This window comes from Poeciliopsis prolifica, unplaced genomic scaffold, assembly GCF_027474105.1.
Source record: "Poeciliopsis prolifica strain line A6 unplaced genomic scaffold, Auburn_PproV2 SCAFFOLD009, whole genome shotgun sequence".
Classification (NCBI taxonomy): domain Eukaryota; kingdom Metazoa; phylum Chordata; class Actinopteri; order Cyprinodontiformes; family Poeciliidae; genus Poeciliopsis; species Poeciliopsis prolifica.
This window is the reverse complement of record NW_026562384.1, coordinates 10848464-10867358: the sequence shown is the minus strand read 5'-3', so window position 1 is coordinate 10867358 and position 18895 is coordinate 10848464. Positions and strand designations below refer to the sequence as shown.

At 37.6% G+C, this 18895-nt stretch overlaps 3 pseudogenes; all 3 read right to left on the bottom strand.

Moving 5' to 3' along the window:
* Positions 1 to 1400: 1400 nt before the first annotated feature.
* On the bottom strand, positions 1401 to 11195 carry LOC129362665 (protocadherin alpha-C2-like; annotated as a pseudogene).
* A 1572-nt stretch (positions 11196 to 12767) lies between these two features.
* On the bottom strand, positions 12768 to 15343 carry LOC129362666 (protocadherin alpha-C2-like; annotated as a pseudogene).
* Positions 15344 to 16150: 807 nt separating this feature from the next.
* LOC129362424 (protocadherin alpha-C2-like) lies at positions 16151 to 18829 on the bottom strand (annotated as a pseudogene).
* Positions 18830 to 18895: the final 66 nt, after the last annotated feature.

Here is an 18895-nt window from a genome sequence, read left to right as displayed (position 1 = left end):
TGTATTTCAAATATTTACCTGTAAATTCTTATGATATGATATTGAAACCGTAAAGTTTTATAATCTTGAGGGTTGGTGGAGAGGACAACGTTTTTTCACATTTTATTTTAACATAAAAACTTTACCTGCTGTCTCCAGGTCCTTTGTAGCTCTGTATAAGTCCTCCTTGCCTTCGGGATAACTCTGTTGATTATTATTTTGATTCCTTTGTCAGAAGTTTTATGAGATGTAACTGGAGCTGGAAGTGGCTGGTGTTCTTTTCACTTCTTGATTACAGCTTCAAAGGTCTTATAAAAATAAGTAGAACTATAACCAATCGTCCTGCTCTGTCTGATACGTAATGAACACATTTTCAAAGACATCAGTGAATGTTAAACCAGCTTATCTCAATAAAAGCAGCAGCAATGCAGTTTACATACTAATATATCTGAAATGGCTTCTTTGGTTTCTGTCCTTTCTTGCACACCCTTTCCGTCATGTGCTCAATTGTCACTGGCTTCATTAGAAATATTTAAACCGGAAAAACCTTGACATATTCACTGCTTGTTTCACCAACTGAGATTTACTGATGTTTGGTTTATTTATTTTACCTTTGACCTGTGGGTAAGCACTAAGGTTCATTGTTTCTAATTAGCACTGTTTCATTTTTTTTAGCAGTTTTAAAAAATTACAATGACAAGTATTGTGATTTTGCCATTTTAAGAGCATATGGCATCATTATGTTTGTTGACAAACAGCTAACAATTGTTTTATTTTAATTTTAATAAAACAGCATAACTCCAGAGAGGCTGTCAATAAATAAAGTGAGAGCAATCATTGTGTAACACTGAACACAGCTTGTGTGTTCAGTGTTTTTTTTTTTTGTTTTTTTAAAAAAGGGAAATGCATTGAATTTTAATTATTTATCATGATTATGTCACAACAGTCAAAAGAATATATTTCAAATAAAGACATTGCCATGAAACTATCTCAGTACGAGAATGTATTGCCAACATTTTTATAAATACAGAATGTCAGATTTATTTTGAGAGAGTAATTCAAATTATTTTAGAGTTTTGGATTTCAACTTTTTATTTCTTTCTTTTGCCTCCAATGTTTTTCTTTATTAGCTTTTTACTATGTAAAACACTTTGGACTGTCTTGTTGCTTTAAGACTGCTGCTATTTCTATGGCATGATTGTTTTAAGTAATAATAAATATTTAAGTTAAATTAAAATAAACATAAGGGAGTGAATTTATTTGATCTGGTAGCTGTCAAGAGTCAGAAATAAGCAGTTTTTTTTTCATTTGACATACTAGCATCATTCCACTCATTTAATGTGGAGTAACCTTAAAAACATTTCAAAACAATGAAAATGTTCAGATATTTTACATTTAATCCAATACTGAAGAGACTGAAATGCTATCGTTATATTTTATTTTTAGCAATTCACACACAGTACACAATTAACTCACACTGTCTAAATGTTGCACCATGAAAGTAACACTGTACAAAAGCATTTACCATATGTTTTGATTCAACACAACACACCCAAATAGAAACACAAGCTGTACCAAAGAGTTTGACGACATGGTTGTGTTCCTGCATACACAGACATAAATATGATGGCACATAATTCTGTTCACATTAAAGAGGCTTAAGAATCAGTTACTGATGATAAGAAAGGGCATATTAATAAACAGGCATGTGATTATTTTTTTTATGTTAGTTGCATGTTTGTTCCAATTCCTTAAGGAACTACATACAATATTGTAAACTGTAGCTTTCATTGAGTGAAAAAAAAACAAATACAATTTGCTGTTCCAGTTTTGTAAAGTCAACATTAAATGTTAACAGGCCGCACCACTGAGTATACTGAAATTAAGCTAACTCAAAGAGCTTTGCTTGCAAACTCAAATAAGTAAATCCTGATATAAATACAGTTTATATAACAAATCAGTCTGTTCTCTCATGGTTGCTCACTCACTGAAACCCCAAGACTTATTTAACAATGTTCAAGTAGCCACAATCTTCAGACATGGTGACATTTAAACTTTATGTCGTGAGAAATGTTACATTTGTGAATCAACTAAGCTGTCATTGTGCTGCTTCATCCTAAACCGAGGTAACAAATAATAAAAAAATGCACCGCATGAAATCTAATTGTTCATCTCTGTTAAAAAAAAACAACAAAAAGTGTCTATCATAATTGCAGGAAAAAAGAGATATTTGATACTTGCTGCTCTATTGTTTCGTGCAGAAGACAACTGAAAGGCATGATGGCTGAAGAAAGGCCTCAACTCTATTCTTTTGTGCTGATGATGGACTTGGCACTTTCACATATTTAGGCCTGGCTAACTTATAAAACACAAGTAAACATGAATTCGCTAACAGCAAACACATTTACAAAAGGCTGATTCTATTTAATTACTTTTAATTTTATTCAATGCTTTTTGAACATTTCGTTAGTTGTGCTGTACTTTACCTCTGATATTACACATCAGTGTCTGTATGGCACAAGGCAGGGCACAAAGGATTCAATTGTAGATTCCAACATGTGCTTCTTTCTACTAAACGTAAAAAGTCTCAAAGGGAGTTCTAACCTTTCCATGTCCTGCCTTGGAATACTTGTTGTGCCTTCTGTACAAACTTAAGAGTGCATATTTTTCAGTAAATCATCTTCACAATACTTTAAATATAAGTTGAAGCCATGCAGTCTATTCATGCATATAGGTATGGACATCATGGCGTTGTTGATCTGCTTTTTATGTGTTCAAAGAATGGGAGAGTGCAGGGCATGTTTTCTGGTCCGATTCATTTGAGTTGCATGACGCCTGCACAGAGTAAGGAGCGGAAACGAGATAAAGGAGGGCGTATCCATGGGGGGTGGATCTCTAAACGGACTTCCTCTTTTCTTCCACCAGGCTTTTGCTGTTGGCGAAAATCCTATCCACAGCTGAAGGACTGGAATTACTTGGAGCTGTTGCTGCTTGTAGTGGAGGCCTGCCAACGAGACGACAGAATTAGACATTTGCGGAAAAGATCCCACAGCAGTAAGAGCCTTGTGGTTGACTGAGATATGTCATGCAGCTGACTTCTTTCGCTCAGACAGGGGCTTCAGGCAGAGGACAGAGTGAGCGGGAGAGAAGTTGGTGGATATTTGAACGTGTATTGTGGATGTGATAGATTTGTCACCGAACACCATGCTCAAAAATTACATGAAGGAGAGAGTGGTTGCTAGGAAACCGAGTGCCTGATTTTTCTATGCACCTCTCCTGCACAAAGAATTAGGTCACATTTAAGACAGGAGACCGTGTCAGTCATGCTGTGAAGTGGCATCCTGTGAAAAAGGACAGAAAGAGTGAAGTCCTATTCCCGGTACAAACAAATGAAATAAAAGGTTACAATTTGAATATATTAGTGATGGGTCAGAAAGGGGCATGAACACAGGTTAATATTCACATGCACAGCATCAATTTGAAAACATGGTGATTCAATTAAAGATGCAGATATAAAAAAATCTGACATTAAATTTCAGATAGTGTCTGAAAATCAGATCAATGTTTTGGCCAATATCAACTATGGGCAAAAGGCCAGTCATCTCTCATAATCAATTTAAATAGAAAGACTTTCTTGTAATCATCTAAATTTATGTTTTCATCAAAGTTTTACAGACTTTCTGGGGTACTGTCTAAGATTCTGTTTGATTTGTTTCATTTTCTGTGTTGTCACTTTTGCCTCTGTTTCTAAGTGTTTTCAGAGGATTTAATTTCCCCGTGTTAAACTCCCAGACTCTGAATATTGAGATGAACAGACAAAAAAATCCCATAAATTAAAGGGCTGAAACAACTGTATAGATGTCACATGACAAAACAAAAAAATAATAATAGAATTTTGGGGGGAACTTTATCATTATCAATCTGTTGCAAATACGCATTTTATTCACATTTTCTGAACTGAACCTACAGAAAAATAACAGTTTGACAGATAAAATGGGTTTTTAGCACCAAAAAGACAGTGTGCCTGATTTCTGTTGACATGGCTTTAAGAAAATGAGTTTTTACTGCAGATATTTGTGTTCAATTTACAGAAGTTATGCTTTCTGTTGTCTTCAAGTTTGTCACGTCTTTATTTTGAACCAAATGCTGAACAATGTGTTGGACTAAAAATTTAAATAAAGCCCATGGGAGTCCAAAGAATAAATCTGACACATTCCAGCAAATCCTGGAGAGCTATTGATTAAAATGATTTTAGTGGATTAAAAGAAAGTCTGACTTCACTAAAATAACATAGAAAACTAATTATTTACAATCTTTGTACAGAAAAATCACAGAAATTGAAATGGTTTCAAAACTCTTTGCCTGAATCACCATATTTGATTGTTGAAAAGCACAAAAACAAATCAGTAAATGTAAATCAGTCTCATGCTGTAAAATCTAAGAAAATATTCAATATTTGAAAAAAGTTGAGGAAGTTATTTTAACCACACTAGGTAAACTGCATGGCTGGCATTTTAGTGTTTAAAGATGAGCCTGAAAAATCAGGAACAATTAACCAGCCAGGCCTCTGAAGACATGGGAGAGCATAATAAACTGCATGTTATTACAAATATGTAATATAATAATTGAAGCACATTATTGTCAAAGGAAATTAAAAAGGCACAATAAAAAAACTTAACCACTGAAAAAAGGAAATACTAAAATACTAAAAATACTTCAACTTATCCATGAAAACAATTTCCGGGGCTTGAACACTGCATACCTCCAGCTGCTGAGTGGACCTTCCTCATTTAGGGTACTTTAGAGTGGAGAGAAAGAAAAGAAGTGATTTAATATTTGGCATTAAAATTATCACAAAAGTTTTATCAATAAAATGTTTCATTTGAAATGACAAAAGAAAAGTGTGAGCCTTACAGGAAAGAGTGCTGCAAAAGTTACACTTTCGGCATGAAAACATACTTACCATACTGATACAAAACTTAAAAATAAAATAGATGATCACATTTTCATTATTTTTTTTTAATGTTGAGCAGTTGAAAAAAGTTATTTTTTAACGGTTTTTCTTAGGAAAAAAGTTACATGAAAACTTCTCCAACAGAGGCTAGTATTTGCATTATCCATTTTCAATAAAGGATGTAGACAGTTGTCTCTTCTATCTGTTAAAATTCTAATCCATTCAATTAATTAAAGCATTAAGTTTTGTCTTTTTTTTAAACAAATATGTATGAATCATTTATTTTTACAAGTTAAGGCCTATTTTTAAAGGTGATAAACATGACAGACAAGAATTCACTGTTTAATCCAAATTTCTGGTTGGCATTTCAACCGGAAGAAATATGTTTGTTGAAAATGAAATAGGTAAAACAATCCATGGTATCATTAATTCATATTAGTCATAACAATCTTGTTAAAGGAACCTTTTTATTATTATGCTACCAGCAGTATGTAAAGAAGTAAGAAAATATTTTAGTTTTTATATAATCGCTGAAACTGTATATGTACTGGAGCTTATTATACATTATGAACTAAAACCTATTCTAAAATAGAGTGAAAAGAAGTTCCAAAGTGTGCACCAGGAAAAATAAATTATTGCAACTGTCAGTTGTACCTGCAGAGTAGAAGCAGCAGAGTCACTAGTCTCTGACAGTCCTGTCCCTCTCGGGATGCTGGACACGATGTATCTGGAGCCCTTTGGCACAGGCTGACCACCAGCTTTCCTTTCCTGGTCTCTGCTAGAAACAGACTGTACCAGTAGGCATCGTTGGAGACCAGAGTGGAGTCTGCGATGGTGGAGTTCCTCTCACTGATCACACTGTTCCTGCTGGGAGGAGCAGTCTTGCTGGCTTTGGGTTTCTGACACTTCAGCACGATGGTGACCAGTATGGTGATGAGCAGGAGAAATGACACCGAGGCCAGACCGATGACCAGATACAGGTTGATGTCTGAAAAGATGTCGTATTCCAGAGGCATCTCAGTCATGTCAGAGTAGGCCTTAACATCAGTCTCCACTGTCAGCAGCTTGATGGTGACTGTAGCAGAGAGAGCAGGCTCCCCGTTGTCCTTGGCAATAACAACCAGTCTGTGGTGGCGTGAGTCTTTGTAACTGAACATCCTCATAGTCCTGATCTCTCCGTTGTATTGGTCCAAGCTGAACAGGAAGCATCAGTCACCTGCAGAAACTGGTAGGTAATCCGAGAGTTGTGCACAGAGTCTGTGTCTAAGGCGATCACTTTAGCCACCAGGGATCCTTTATCAGTGGATCTGGGGATCTTCTCCTCCACCACTGAGCCGTGAGCGCGCCAAGGAGAGACAATAACTGGAGCGTTGTCATTTTGGTCAACAATGATGATGTGGACGGTCACATTACTGCTCAGAGGAGTAGAACCAGAGTCTCTGGCCTCAATGTGGAAAAGAAACTCCTTCTCAATCTCATAGTCAAAAGTTTTCAGCGCATAAAGATTCCCGTTCTCTGGATTGATGGAGAACAGCATAGACATGGAGGTGTTGGCAATCTCCTTCTCTATGATGAAATAAACTAGATACTGGTTTTCATGGAGGTCAGGATCAAATGCAGTGAGTGAGCTGAGCAAGGAGCCAGGTGCATTATTCTCCATGACACGTATTGTATAAAATGACTGGGAGAACTGAGGAACATTGTCATTAACATCCAGCAGCTCCAAAGTCATAGTTTCATTGTCAGACAGAGGAGGAGACCCTCTGTCTGTGACAGTGAAGGTGATTTCATATTCTGGGACTTTCTCTCTGTCTAATGGCTCTGACACCACTAACTCATAATAGTTATCAGAGGACTCCCTCAGTTTGAAAGGCATGTTCTCTGGAATATGAAGATCAACCTCTCCATTATCACCTGAGTCTTTATCACTGACACTAACTACAGCTATCACTGTGTCTGTGGCCACATTCTCTTTTACTGGACTCTGAAAGGATTTTATGGAAATTTCAGGAGGATGGTTGTCATTCATGTCAGTCACCTGGATGGTCAGTCTACACTGTCCAGATAAGGAGGTAGGTCCTTTGTCAATGGCTATCACCTCCATTTCATACATTTTCAAATCTTCATAATTTATCATTTCCTTTACTCTGATTTCACCATTTTCTGAATTCAGGTTAAACATCATCTGGGTTCTCTCTGATGTATATAAACTGTATGAATAAGTGATGTCAGAGTTGGAGCCTTCATCTAAATCAGTAGCATTCAGTTTGATCACTAAGCTGCCAATGGGCGAGTTCTCCATCACATCTACAACATACTGGTCTTTGTCAAATGAAGGGGCGTTGTCGTTCACATCAAGCACGCGAACAATAATGCTGGCTGTACCTGTGCGCGTGGGCACCCCACCGTCCACAGCGGTCAGAATCAGATTATGAACAGCCTGCTGTTCTCTGTCCAGAGCCTTTTTCAGAACCAAGTCGGCAAACTTCGTTCCGTCTCTCCGGTCTGAATTTCAATAGCAAAATTATCACTTGCGCTCAGACGATAATTTTTCACAGAATTCGCTCCAACATCCGGGTCAGCAGCGTTGTTCAGGGAGAATCTCTCTCCAACAGGGCTCGACTCTGAGATGTCCAAATGCATCGTTCCTCTTCTAAAATGAGGAGCGTTATCGTTTATGTCCAAGATTTCAACCTCTATGTTAAACATGCGCACAGGGTTTTCAATGGATGCGTCTAATTTAAGCATACAGTGGGAGGACGTTTTCGATGGGCACAAAATTTCCCTGTCAATCCTTTCCAAAATATAAAGCTCCCCCGTGTCTTTGTTGATGTCAAGATATTTTTTAGTGGCTACAACATCCATGCGCATCTTCCTCGTCTTCAGCGTCTTCACTTCTAATCCCAAATCAGCCGCCAAATTAGCAACGACAGATTCCTCCTCCATTTCTTCAGGTACAGAATAATGAGTAACTGACAACACCGCACTCCATGTGGCAAAAAGACAGAGAAACCGGAACACGTACCCCGTCCCGCAAAGCCGTTTGACAGGCGGTGCCATTGTGAAGAGCCGTCAGGTCTTTCAGTCAAAAGCGGAAAACACAACGCAAATCGTTACAAAAGGCGTTTTCTCCCAGAAATGACGCACTGATTGTGCACAACGTCTCTCAACTCCTCTTCAGACAACATATCGCGATAACAAGACTTCATCAAAAATTCGTGAACTGGAACTTAGAAATAAAAAGCAGTCTTCAATAAAATAAATAAAAAATAAATAAATAAATAAAATAGATTTCCAAACCATTTTAATATTCATGTGGTCGTAACTGGACCTAACAAAATTTGGTAAGGCGAAATAAATGCGCTTCTATCTAATTATTTAGATGCTACGCTTTTAATACTAATATACATAATTAATTGGTCATTATTATTATGTTTTTTGTTCGTCACTGCTGGAACACGTAGTTGTTTAGAAAGAAAAAAAAATAATAAATTCTTACGAACTTGCTCAAAAGCAGCTAAAAGTAGCATCAAATAGTTTTTTTATTATTATTATTATGTAGTTAAAGGAAATTGCTTTAACAAGGGCTGTTGTCAAGTTTGCTCTTTCCAAACTATTTGGAAAGAGGAAACTTTCTACTCATTTACTCAACTAGCAAAACTGAAAAAGAACTGAGGTAAAGAAAAACAAAGCAAATGTTTTTGCGTAGAAAAACTGAACAAAAACAAAACAAAAAAAAAACACTTTTGATTAAGCACAAAAGTGTTACTTTAGCTCCTTTTTGCATTCCTAAATGGAAATGTCTTTACTTTAAATGTATTTGCAAAGGTTTGGTTGATTTTCAAATTTTAAAAAGCCTTGTTCATCCCAAGGGGAAATTAAATGTTGTTGTAACTCATAAATTAGATTTGTCAAAGAGTTATTGGAAATGGTGATGGCTGTTGGCAGGATAGAGCTCATCATTTAAAATATTTAGTGTGTTTAATGCCAGAAATAAAATAAATAGAGAAAGAAGAACTCAAGCTATGAGGTAGGCTATGTTTAACTTAGAGTTGAGAAAATCAAAAGATGCTTTGATAATTCAGCTCTCTAATACACATGTTCTAACTAACAAACAGAGAAAGTATTACAAAAGTTGGAACATGCTTTGCCACGTAAAAGTCAAAATCTTCAATACGTAGTATTGTTATGCAACTACATGATTTCAAAGTCAGACGTAACTTTGAAATGTAAATGTGCACTAAACACTGAATGTAAAAAGGTATATGTTGCAGAAATGTATTTGAAACCAGTTTTCTTTCAGAATATTTATAAACTTCAAACCTTGTTATGAAAGAGTGATTATTATGCCATGCTTTTTTTCCATGTGATGTGGTGCATTATCAAGTTGTTGGCACCCGCTTCTTGTACATACTTAGCTCTATTGTGACTAAACAGCATTAGCTGGGTGTTGAAAATAAGTGAGTATTTCACAATCTTTGTAAGATTTTAGTCGAGTGTTTCAAATAAGTCCCTTATGGCAGTGCTCCTTCTCTGTTAAGTTTATTGTGCTTTTTTTCTATATTCTTGCCAGGGTGTTGATTAACTTCCCAACTACATCTGATTAAATGGATTAAAATCCATCACTTTTGCTATTTTCCAGTCACAAGGCATCGCACAATTAATTATGTACTTGACGGTCAGAGAAACGTTTCAATTAGATTTTTCAATTTCATTGAAAAAAACATGCTGGACCCAATTTTAAGAGAAATAAAATTTACATTATGTTCCCATCTGACAAATTGAGCTTATTAGATGTGGAAATTTGTGCTGATACTTTTTTGTGTGTTCTTGTCTTTGTTTTTTTTTTGATTGTGAACAGTTTCATTCTTTGCATTCTGAATTGCAACAGAAACTTTGTTTACACACATCTGTGACAAGCATATGTTTCTGTGCTACAATTTACAGGCAGTGCAGCACATATCTGTACCATAACACAGACTTTACGGTTTAGCCAGATAAGGGGAGGATCTTCTTTGGCATTATGGAGGATAACATTTATACCTTGCTTGCTTAAGCTGGTATCACATACTGTACAATATGTGACCTGCTCCAGATTAAAATTTTAATTCAGTTTTGGAACATGAGGTGAAAATTCTCAATCAAAGGCAGGGAGAGTCCTCCCCTGAGGCATAAAGCAAGACAATAAAAGAAAAAAACAACAGTAAAGTATTTGTGAAATGAGCCACACAGTCAAAGAACCACTCATAGCTCTGGAGCTGCAGGTTGCAGACTGGTGATCCAGCAGATGACAACTGTTATCCTATCTCAGTACGGATGAAGCCAAGGGTGTATTCAAATCAGAAAAGTCATTGGGTCTGCTTGTTTGTGCTGGAACAAAAGTGAACTTTATTTTTTGATTTCACATTGTGCTTTTTTCCAAGCAGACTATAATTTGTAAACAAAGCAGTGCAGGTAACCATCATTACTCCCACTAGAAATTATGAAGGCGGGACAGAATACAGAACTTTGGAAGTCCTGATTGCTAGGTTCCTATAGTGAAAATTTGTGCTATTGTAACTGCAATATCATATTCAATGTCAAAAGTAGCTCATTCAATGCAGGTTTCTCAATAGAATGTTTGCAATTTTGGAATGCTGTCATCAAATGGGCGCTGCAAACTGAGATGCTTTGCATGCCCTACCCACAACATGTTGGTAGCAGCAGCACTAAGGAAACAACAACAAAAAAAACACTATTTCAGTACCAGTAGTACATGCAGTAGCATTAGCAACACAGAAGAGTTCATCGTTGCCATAGTGCCCAGCAACGATGGCTCATGAAGTTTGAAAAGACGTACACTTCTTGAAGTAGCTTCAGATCAAAGCTGGTCTGCATTCACCAAATAAAAAGCACCAGCATAGACTTGGAAGCGGATCGATATGATATCAAAAATTTGGTATCAGTCCAATATTTTGGTCAGCACCGGAGTTTGCTTGAGTGTATTCACACCTGCACAAAAGGTCCAATGTGAGACACAAACTCTTGTCTGTTGAACGTGGAACAAATGGGCCAGGTGTGAATACAATCTAAAAGTGCAAGGCCTTAATTTTTAATTTACTGTTGAAGTAAAACTGTGAAGGTAAAAAATAAATTGGTCCAAGGATTCAATTAGTTACAGATTCTGTTCCAGTTCATGCCATCCTGAGACATTTGTTTAATATTATCTCTTCAGTGCAGTGGCTATAACAGGTGCACTGGCCCCTGTTGGCCCCTATCCAGAACTTCCCATAATTACACATGTGAACAAAGTTCAGCCCTTTCACTGATTATTATAATGATATTTGTTTTTATTTTTTTTATACTAAAATTCTAGAACGATACACCAGTTGTCACCTGACATAAGTAATAAATGCTTTTTTCCTCAACTTAATTTTTTTTATTAATAACAAAAACGAATACTGCAAAACTGAAATGTATCCATCCATTATCCAACAAGTGTCGACAGGGGAGAGGTCTGCAGTCAATCAATCAATCAATCAATCAATCAATCAATCAATCAATCAATCAATCAATCAATCAATCAATCAATCAATCAATCTATCTATCTATCCACCTTTTTCAGAAAAACTATAAGTGCCATTTAATATACCAATTATAGTTATTAAATGTTTATTTCACATATGACATTAAAAAAATCTATTTATCAAAGTTAATTTTTACCTTAAAAATATTCCTTTTTAAAGAAATTTGTAAATCAAACTCTGTAAATATATGTTCAAAAAGACAGAATTAACATTTGGAAACTTATGCTTTAAGTCACTATAGGAAAAAAAACTTATAAATTACTTATAGAAAAAAAGGATAGGTGTTGGTACCAATAGAAACTGACATTTTGTTGAGATAATATGACAAGAAGGCATATTAATATGCTTGATTTAATATTAACAGATAAAACTTCTCAATATATGAAAATGAATTTAAAAATAGTCATGGTGTACTTTTGAAAGAATATTGCTAATTTTCATTTAACTGTATTAGGCCAGTGTGAATATTTAGATGTTATTATCTAACGGACTGTAAAAAAGATAAACAAACATACAGATGGTAAAAATATTTTTGTGGAAGTGCCCATGCTGAACAGCCTGTATAATGATGAATCTGTCAGAGCATCATTAATTATTGAACATCAAACAACAATAGGCTATCTAATCTTTCCCACGCCTCATATATTAAAAAGTCTGCTCTTTATAATAATAATCAAAACAATATTCACAGCATATTTTGTGGAAAAACTATTAAATTATGCATTGATGAACACTTTTTAGAATTTTAGACAAGGACAAAGAAAATGCATATTTAAGGGATTTTACATTTCTTTTTGTGTAAGTAACATCATTATGCATGTTTTCTATAAAGATTTATGTCTATTTTAAGATAAATATATAAGTTAAATTATACTGTTGGAAAGGGTGTTTTTTGTTTGTTTGTTTTCCACATTGTGGAGTGCTACTTCTTAATACCAAAATATTTAACGTCCTTTAGAATTAATTGTGAATTATTAAATTTCACTTATTTCATCGGAATATAAACTCACAAAGTTTTAAAAGAACATTGGGTATTTTGACTTATTGGACTCGTATAGATTTAATGATTGAAAGCACAATAAAATACTTCTTGGCTAGATTTTAATCTTTGTGAAGATAAAAACAAAACATGATACATTTTCATCATGTAAAATTTATGTTGCAGCCTCAGATTTGGCATCGACAATGACACATATTCTCGTATGTTCTATCAAATTCTACAGAACAGAAAATAAACTGACATAAAAAATTAGTTTTTATGTCTTTCTTTAAGACAGCCCTACCTGCAGAGTGGAAGCAGCAGAGTCACTAGTCTCTGACAGTCCTGTCCCTCTCGGGATGCTGGACACGATGTATCTGGAGCCCTTTGGCACAGGCTGTCTGACCACCAGCTTTCCTTTCCTGGTCTCTGCTAGAAACAGACTGTACCAGTAGGCATCGTTGGAGACCAGAGTGGAGTCTGCGATGGTGGAGTTCCTCTCACTGATCACACTGTTCCTGCTGGGAGGAGCAGTTTTGCTGGCTTTGGGTTTCTGACACTTCAGCACGATGGTGACCAGTATGGTGATGAGTAGGAGAAATGACACCGAGGCCAGACCGATGACCAGATACAGGTTGATGTCTGAAAAGATGTCGTATTCCAGAGGCATCTCAGTCATGTCAGAGTAGGCCTTAACATCAGTCTCCACTGTCAGCAGCTTGATGGTGACTGTAGCAGAGAGAGCAGGCTCCCCGTTGTCCTTGGCAATAACAACCAGTCTGTGGTGGCGTGAGTCTTTGTAACTGAACATCCTCATAGTCCTGATCTCTCCGTTGTATTGGTCCAAGCTGAACAAGGAAGCATCAGTCACCTGCAGAAACTGGTAGGTAATCCGAGAGTTGTGCACAGAGTCTGTGTCTAAGGCAATCACTTTAGACACCAGGGATCCTTTATCAGTGGATCTGGGGATCTTCTCCTCCACCACTGAGCCGTGAGCGCGCCAAGGAGAGACAATAACTGGAGCGTTGTCATTTTGGTCAACAATGATGATGTGGACGGTCACATTACTGCTCAGAGGAGGAGAACCAGAGTCTCTGGCCTCAATGTGGAAAAGAAACTCCTTCTCAATCTCATAGTCAAATGTTTTCAGTGTATAAAGATTCCCGTTCTCTGGATTGATGGAGAACAGCATAGACATGGAGGTGTTGGCAATCTCCTTCTCTATGATGAAATAAACTAGATACTGGTTTTCATGGAGGTCAGGATCAAATGCAGTAAGTGAGCTGAGCAAGGAGCCAGGTGCGTTATTCTCCATGACACGTATGGTATAAAATGACTGGGAGAACTGAGGAACATTGTCATTAACATCCAGCACCTCCAAAGTCATAGTTTCATTGTCAGACAGAGGAGGAGACCCTCTGTCTGTGACAGTGAAGGTGATTTCATATTCTGGGACTTTCTCTCTGTCTAATGGCTCTGACACCACTAACTCATAATAGTTATCAGAGGACTCCCTCAGTTTGAAAGGCATGTTGTCTGCAATATGAAGATCAACCTCTCCATTATTACCTGAGTCTTTATCACTGACACTAACTACAGCTATCACTGTGTCTGTGGCCACATTCTCTTTTACTGGACTCTGAAAGGATTTTATGGAAATTTCAGGATGGTTGTCATTCATGTCAGTCACCTGGATGGTCAGTCTACACTGTCCAGATAAGGAGGTAGGTCCTTTGTCAGTGGCTATCACCTCCATTTCATACATTTTCAAATCTTCATAATTTATCATTTCCTTTACTCTGATTTCACCATTTTCTGAATTCAGGTTAAACATCATCTGGGTTCTCTCTGATGTATATAAACTGTATGAATAAGTGATGTCAGAGTTGGAGCCTTCATCTAAATCAGTAGCATTCAGTTTGATCACTAAGCTTCAATGGGCGAGTTCTCCATCACATCTACAACATACTGGTCTTTGTCAAATGAAGGGGCGTTGTCGTTCACATCAAGCACGCGAACAATAATGCTGGCTGTACCTGTGCGCGTGGGCACCCCACCGTCCACAGCGGTCAGAATCAGATTATGAACAGCCTGCTGTTCTCTGTCCAGAGCCTTTTTCAGAACCAAGTCGGCAAACTTCGTTCCGTCTCTCCCGGTCTGAATTTCAATAGCAAAATTATCACTTGCGCTCAGATGATAATTTTTCACAGAATTCGCTCCAACATCCGGGTCAGCGTTGTTCAGGGAGAATCTCTCTCCAACAGGGCTCGACTCTGAGATGTCCAAATGCATCGTTCCTCTTCTAAAATGAGGAGCGTTATCGTTTATGTCCAAGATTTCAACCTCTATGTTAAACATGCGCACAGGGTTTTCAATGGTTGCGTCCAATCTAAGAAAACACGACGTTGCTGTCTTGAGAGGACAAAGAAACTCCCTGTCAATCCTTTCCAAAATGAAAAGCTCCCCGGTGTCTTTGTTAATATCAAGATATTTCTTGTTGCCCACCACGTCCACTCGCATTTTCCTTTTGCTCAGACTCCTTACATCTATTCCCAAATCCGCTGCCAAATTCGCGACAACGGACCCTTCATCCATTTCCTCCGGAACGGAATAATGAGTTACCGTGCTTGCCGTGTCCAGGATGGAGGACAAACAGAGGAACACTGCGACATACCTCTTCCACGCAAAGCAAACCGGTTGGCGAAACATCGTCATTAATTCGTCTTCAAATGCCCTACACTTGATATTTGGTGCTGTATATGTACCTAATGTAGCCTACACGAGATTTTACATAAACGACTCCTGTTCTTAGCAGAGCCGTTAAAGGAATGACTCTTTTCACGGCTTCCAACGAACTGTCGTGAAAACGATGACTTCACCAGCGCTTTCTTTTCTTGGACCGCAGCGACATGAATGGCTTATTTTAAAATTGTGTTGCAGAAGAGACAATAGATTATTTTTTTTAATTTCAGTTTTGGTTATTTTTCGAAATGTTTTACAGCCTCTTCAAGATTTGATTTATAATTTCCATATTTTCTTATTATCTTCTAACGCGTTACTTTCCCCTGGATGTACGAATCCATCCTTGGGTGATTCGTTTTCTGTTTTGTCTCGAAGGTTCATTTAAGCGATTTATCACTTAGTACACAACCAAATTAATAAATAAATAAATAAATAAATAAATAAGATGTGGTGCAAGGACGCACATTAAGATTTTTAGTAGGTTCGTTTTTTCTTTTCTTTTTTTTTTTACACATGAAAAACAAAGAAACATGATTTTAACACATCAATGTGTTTGATTCATATGTTGAAGGTGAATTTAACACATAGTAGAGAATGGTAAATTTATTGACGACAGAAATTATCAGAAAAAGTGTTTTAGGCATATTTTAAAAATATATAAGAGAACCTCACAGGACAAAAACACAAATCCTTTACAGGATATAAAGAGCTACAATTTACAAAGTAAGTGAACCTGGTCATTTAATAGGTATCTAATAATAAACGAGGTAATATCTATGTTGAACTTCGGATTATTTTTAGTTTAAAACTACTTTTATGTATGTAATTTTTAATGATGACATTTCTTATATAGAAGGTAATTCTATTCTCGGTGACGTTAAAGAAAAACTTTTAAAGTTTTTCAAAAAAATATGAATTTAATATTTCCACTTATATTTGTCCTACCTGCAGAGTAGAAGCAGCAGAGTCACTAGTCTCTGACAGTCCTGTCCCTCTCGGGATGCTGGACACGATGTATCTGGAGCCCTTTGGCACAGGCTGTCTGACCACCAGCTTTCCTTTCCTGGTCTCTGCTAGAAACAGACTGTACCAGTAGGCATCGTTGGAGACCAGAGTGGAGTCTGCGATGGTGGAGTTCCTCTCACTGATCACACTGTTCCTGCTGGGAGGAGCAGTTTTGCTGGCTTTGGGTTTCTGACACTTCAGCACAATGGTGACCAGTATGGTGATGAGCAGGAGAAATGACACCGAGGCCAGACCGATGACCAGATACAGGTTGATGTCTGAAAAGATGTCGTATTCCAGAGGCATCTCAGTCATGTCAGAGTAGGCCTTAACATCAGTCTCCACTGTCAGCAGCTTGATGGTGACTGTAGCAGAGAGAGCAGGCTCCCCGTTGTCCTTGGCAATAACAACCAGTCTGTGGTGACGTGAGTCTTTGTAACTGAACATCCCCATAGTCCTGATCTCTCCGTTGTATTGGTCCAAGCTGAACAAGGAAGCATCAGTCACCTGCAGAAACTGGTAGGTAATCCGAGAGTTGTGCACAGAGTCTGTGTCTAAGGCGATCACTTTAGCCACCAGGGATCCTTTATCAGTGGATCTGGGAATCTTCTCCTCCACCACTGAGCCGTGAGCGCGCCAAGGAGAGACAATAACTGGAGCGTTGTCATTTTGGTCAACAATGATGATGTGGACGGTCACATTACTGCTGAGAGGAGGAGAACCAGAGTCTCTGGCCTCAATGTGGAAAAGAAACTCCTTCTCAATCTCATAGTCAAAGGTTTTCAGTGCATAAAGATTCCCGTTCTCTGGATTGATGGAGAACAGCATAGACATGGAGGTGTTGGCAATCTCCTTCTCTATGATGAAATAAACTAGATACTGGTTTTCATGGAGGTCAGGATCAAATGCAGTGAGTGAGCTGAGCAAGGAGCCAGGTGCGTTATTCTCCATGACACGTATGGTATAAAATGACTGGGAGAACTGAGGAACATTGTCATTAACATCCAGCAGCTCCAAAGTTTCATAGTTTCATTGTCAGACAGAGGAGGAGACCCTCTGTCTGTGACAGTGAAGGTGACTTCATATTCTGGGACTTTCTCTCTGTCTAATGGCTCTGACACCACTAACTCATAATAGTTATCAGAGGACTCCCTCAGTTTGAAAGGCATGTTCTCTGGAATATGAAGATCAACCTCTCCATTATCACCTGAGTCTTTATCACTGACACTAACTACAGCTATCACTGTGTCTAACTCTATGTTCTCACTCACTGGACTCTGAAATGATTTAATTGAAATATGTGGATGGTTGTCGTTCATGTCCTCTACAATAATTTTTATTTTACATTGTCCTGATAGTGCACTGGCTCCTTTATCTGTTGCAATAACTTCCATATCGTAGATCCTAAAATCCTCATAATTCAACAAACCTTTCACCGTTATTTCCCCTGTTGTTGGATTTAATTTAAATGTTTCCTGCGTTTTCTCCGATGTGTACAAACTATATGAATATACTAATTCTGAATTTATTCCGTCGTCTACATCAGTCGCATTAAGATGAATTACCTTGCTTCCAATGGGAGAATTTTCTAGAACGCTGACTTCATAGTTTTCTGGTTTGAATTTAGGGGCGTTGTCATTTGTATCTAAAACATGGACAATAATGCTCGCTGTTCCAGAACGAGACGGTGAGCCACCGTCTACTGCTGTGAGTATTAAATTATGAACCGCTTGCTCTTCTCGGTCAATTCTTTTCTTCAAAATCAAGTCAGGAAATTTTGAGCCATCTCTCCCAGTCTGAATTTCTATCGTAAAGAAATCACTTTCGCTCAGATGATACGTTTTGAGAGCATTAGAACCCACATCTGGATCAACTGCGTTGCTCACAGAAAACCGCTCACCAGCCTGGGTTGCCTCTGAAATATCCAGATCTATTGTGTCTCTTCTGAAATGAGGTGCGTTATCATTAATGTCCAGAATTTCCAACTCGATATAAAATATCCGTTTGGGGTTTTCAATGATAGCCTCCATTTTCAGATAACACGACGTCTTGGCGTGACAGAGGGATTCTCTGTCGATCCGCTCGACAATGAACAGCTCCCCTGTTTCTTTGTTCACGTCCAAATATTTCCGACTTCCTATGGTGTCCAGGCGCATTTTTCGATCGATCAACGTCTTTACATCTAGTCCTAAATCTCCAGCAAGATTTGCGACTACGGAGCCTTCTTCCAGTTCTTCGGGAACAGAGTAGTGTGTTACTGCAAACGCGGATTTAATTGCAGCAAAGCAGAAAAAATTTGTCAGAACATACCTTCTCCAATGCAGAGAGAAGGTAAAGCCTTCCATGGTGTCGAGAATTAATTTTTTTTAAAAGAGCTTTGAAAAACAGTGCAATTTCAAGCTTAGTTTTTCAACTGAAAAACCTTTAAATCAAAAGTGGGAGCTGTTCGGTTGCTGGTCTGCTCTGTTCTCACCACTTCGTTGCAAACAATGATGGCGATCGTGATGTCACAAATTTACATAACCAAGCTTTGCGAACAGCGCCTCTCTGTGAAAGATCACGTAATATCATCGACGTTTAAGTTATGTGTGAAAGTGTTTTAAAATAGGAAAGCAAAGAAGGACGAAGTTTTGCAATCTTCAGTAGAGTATTCCAGTTGAGAAAAAGTCT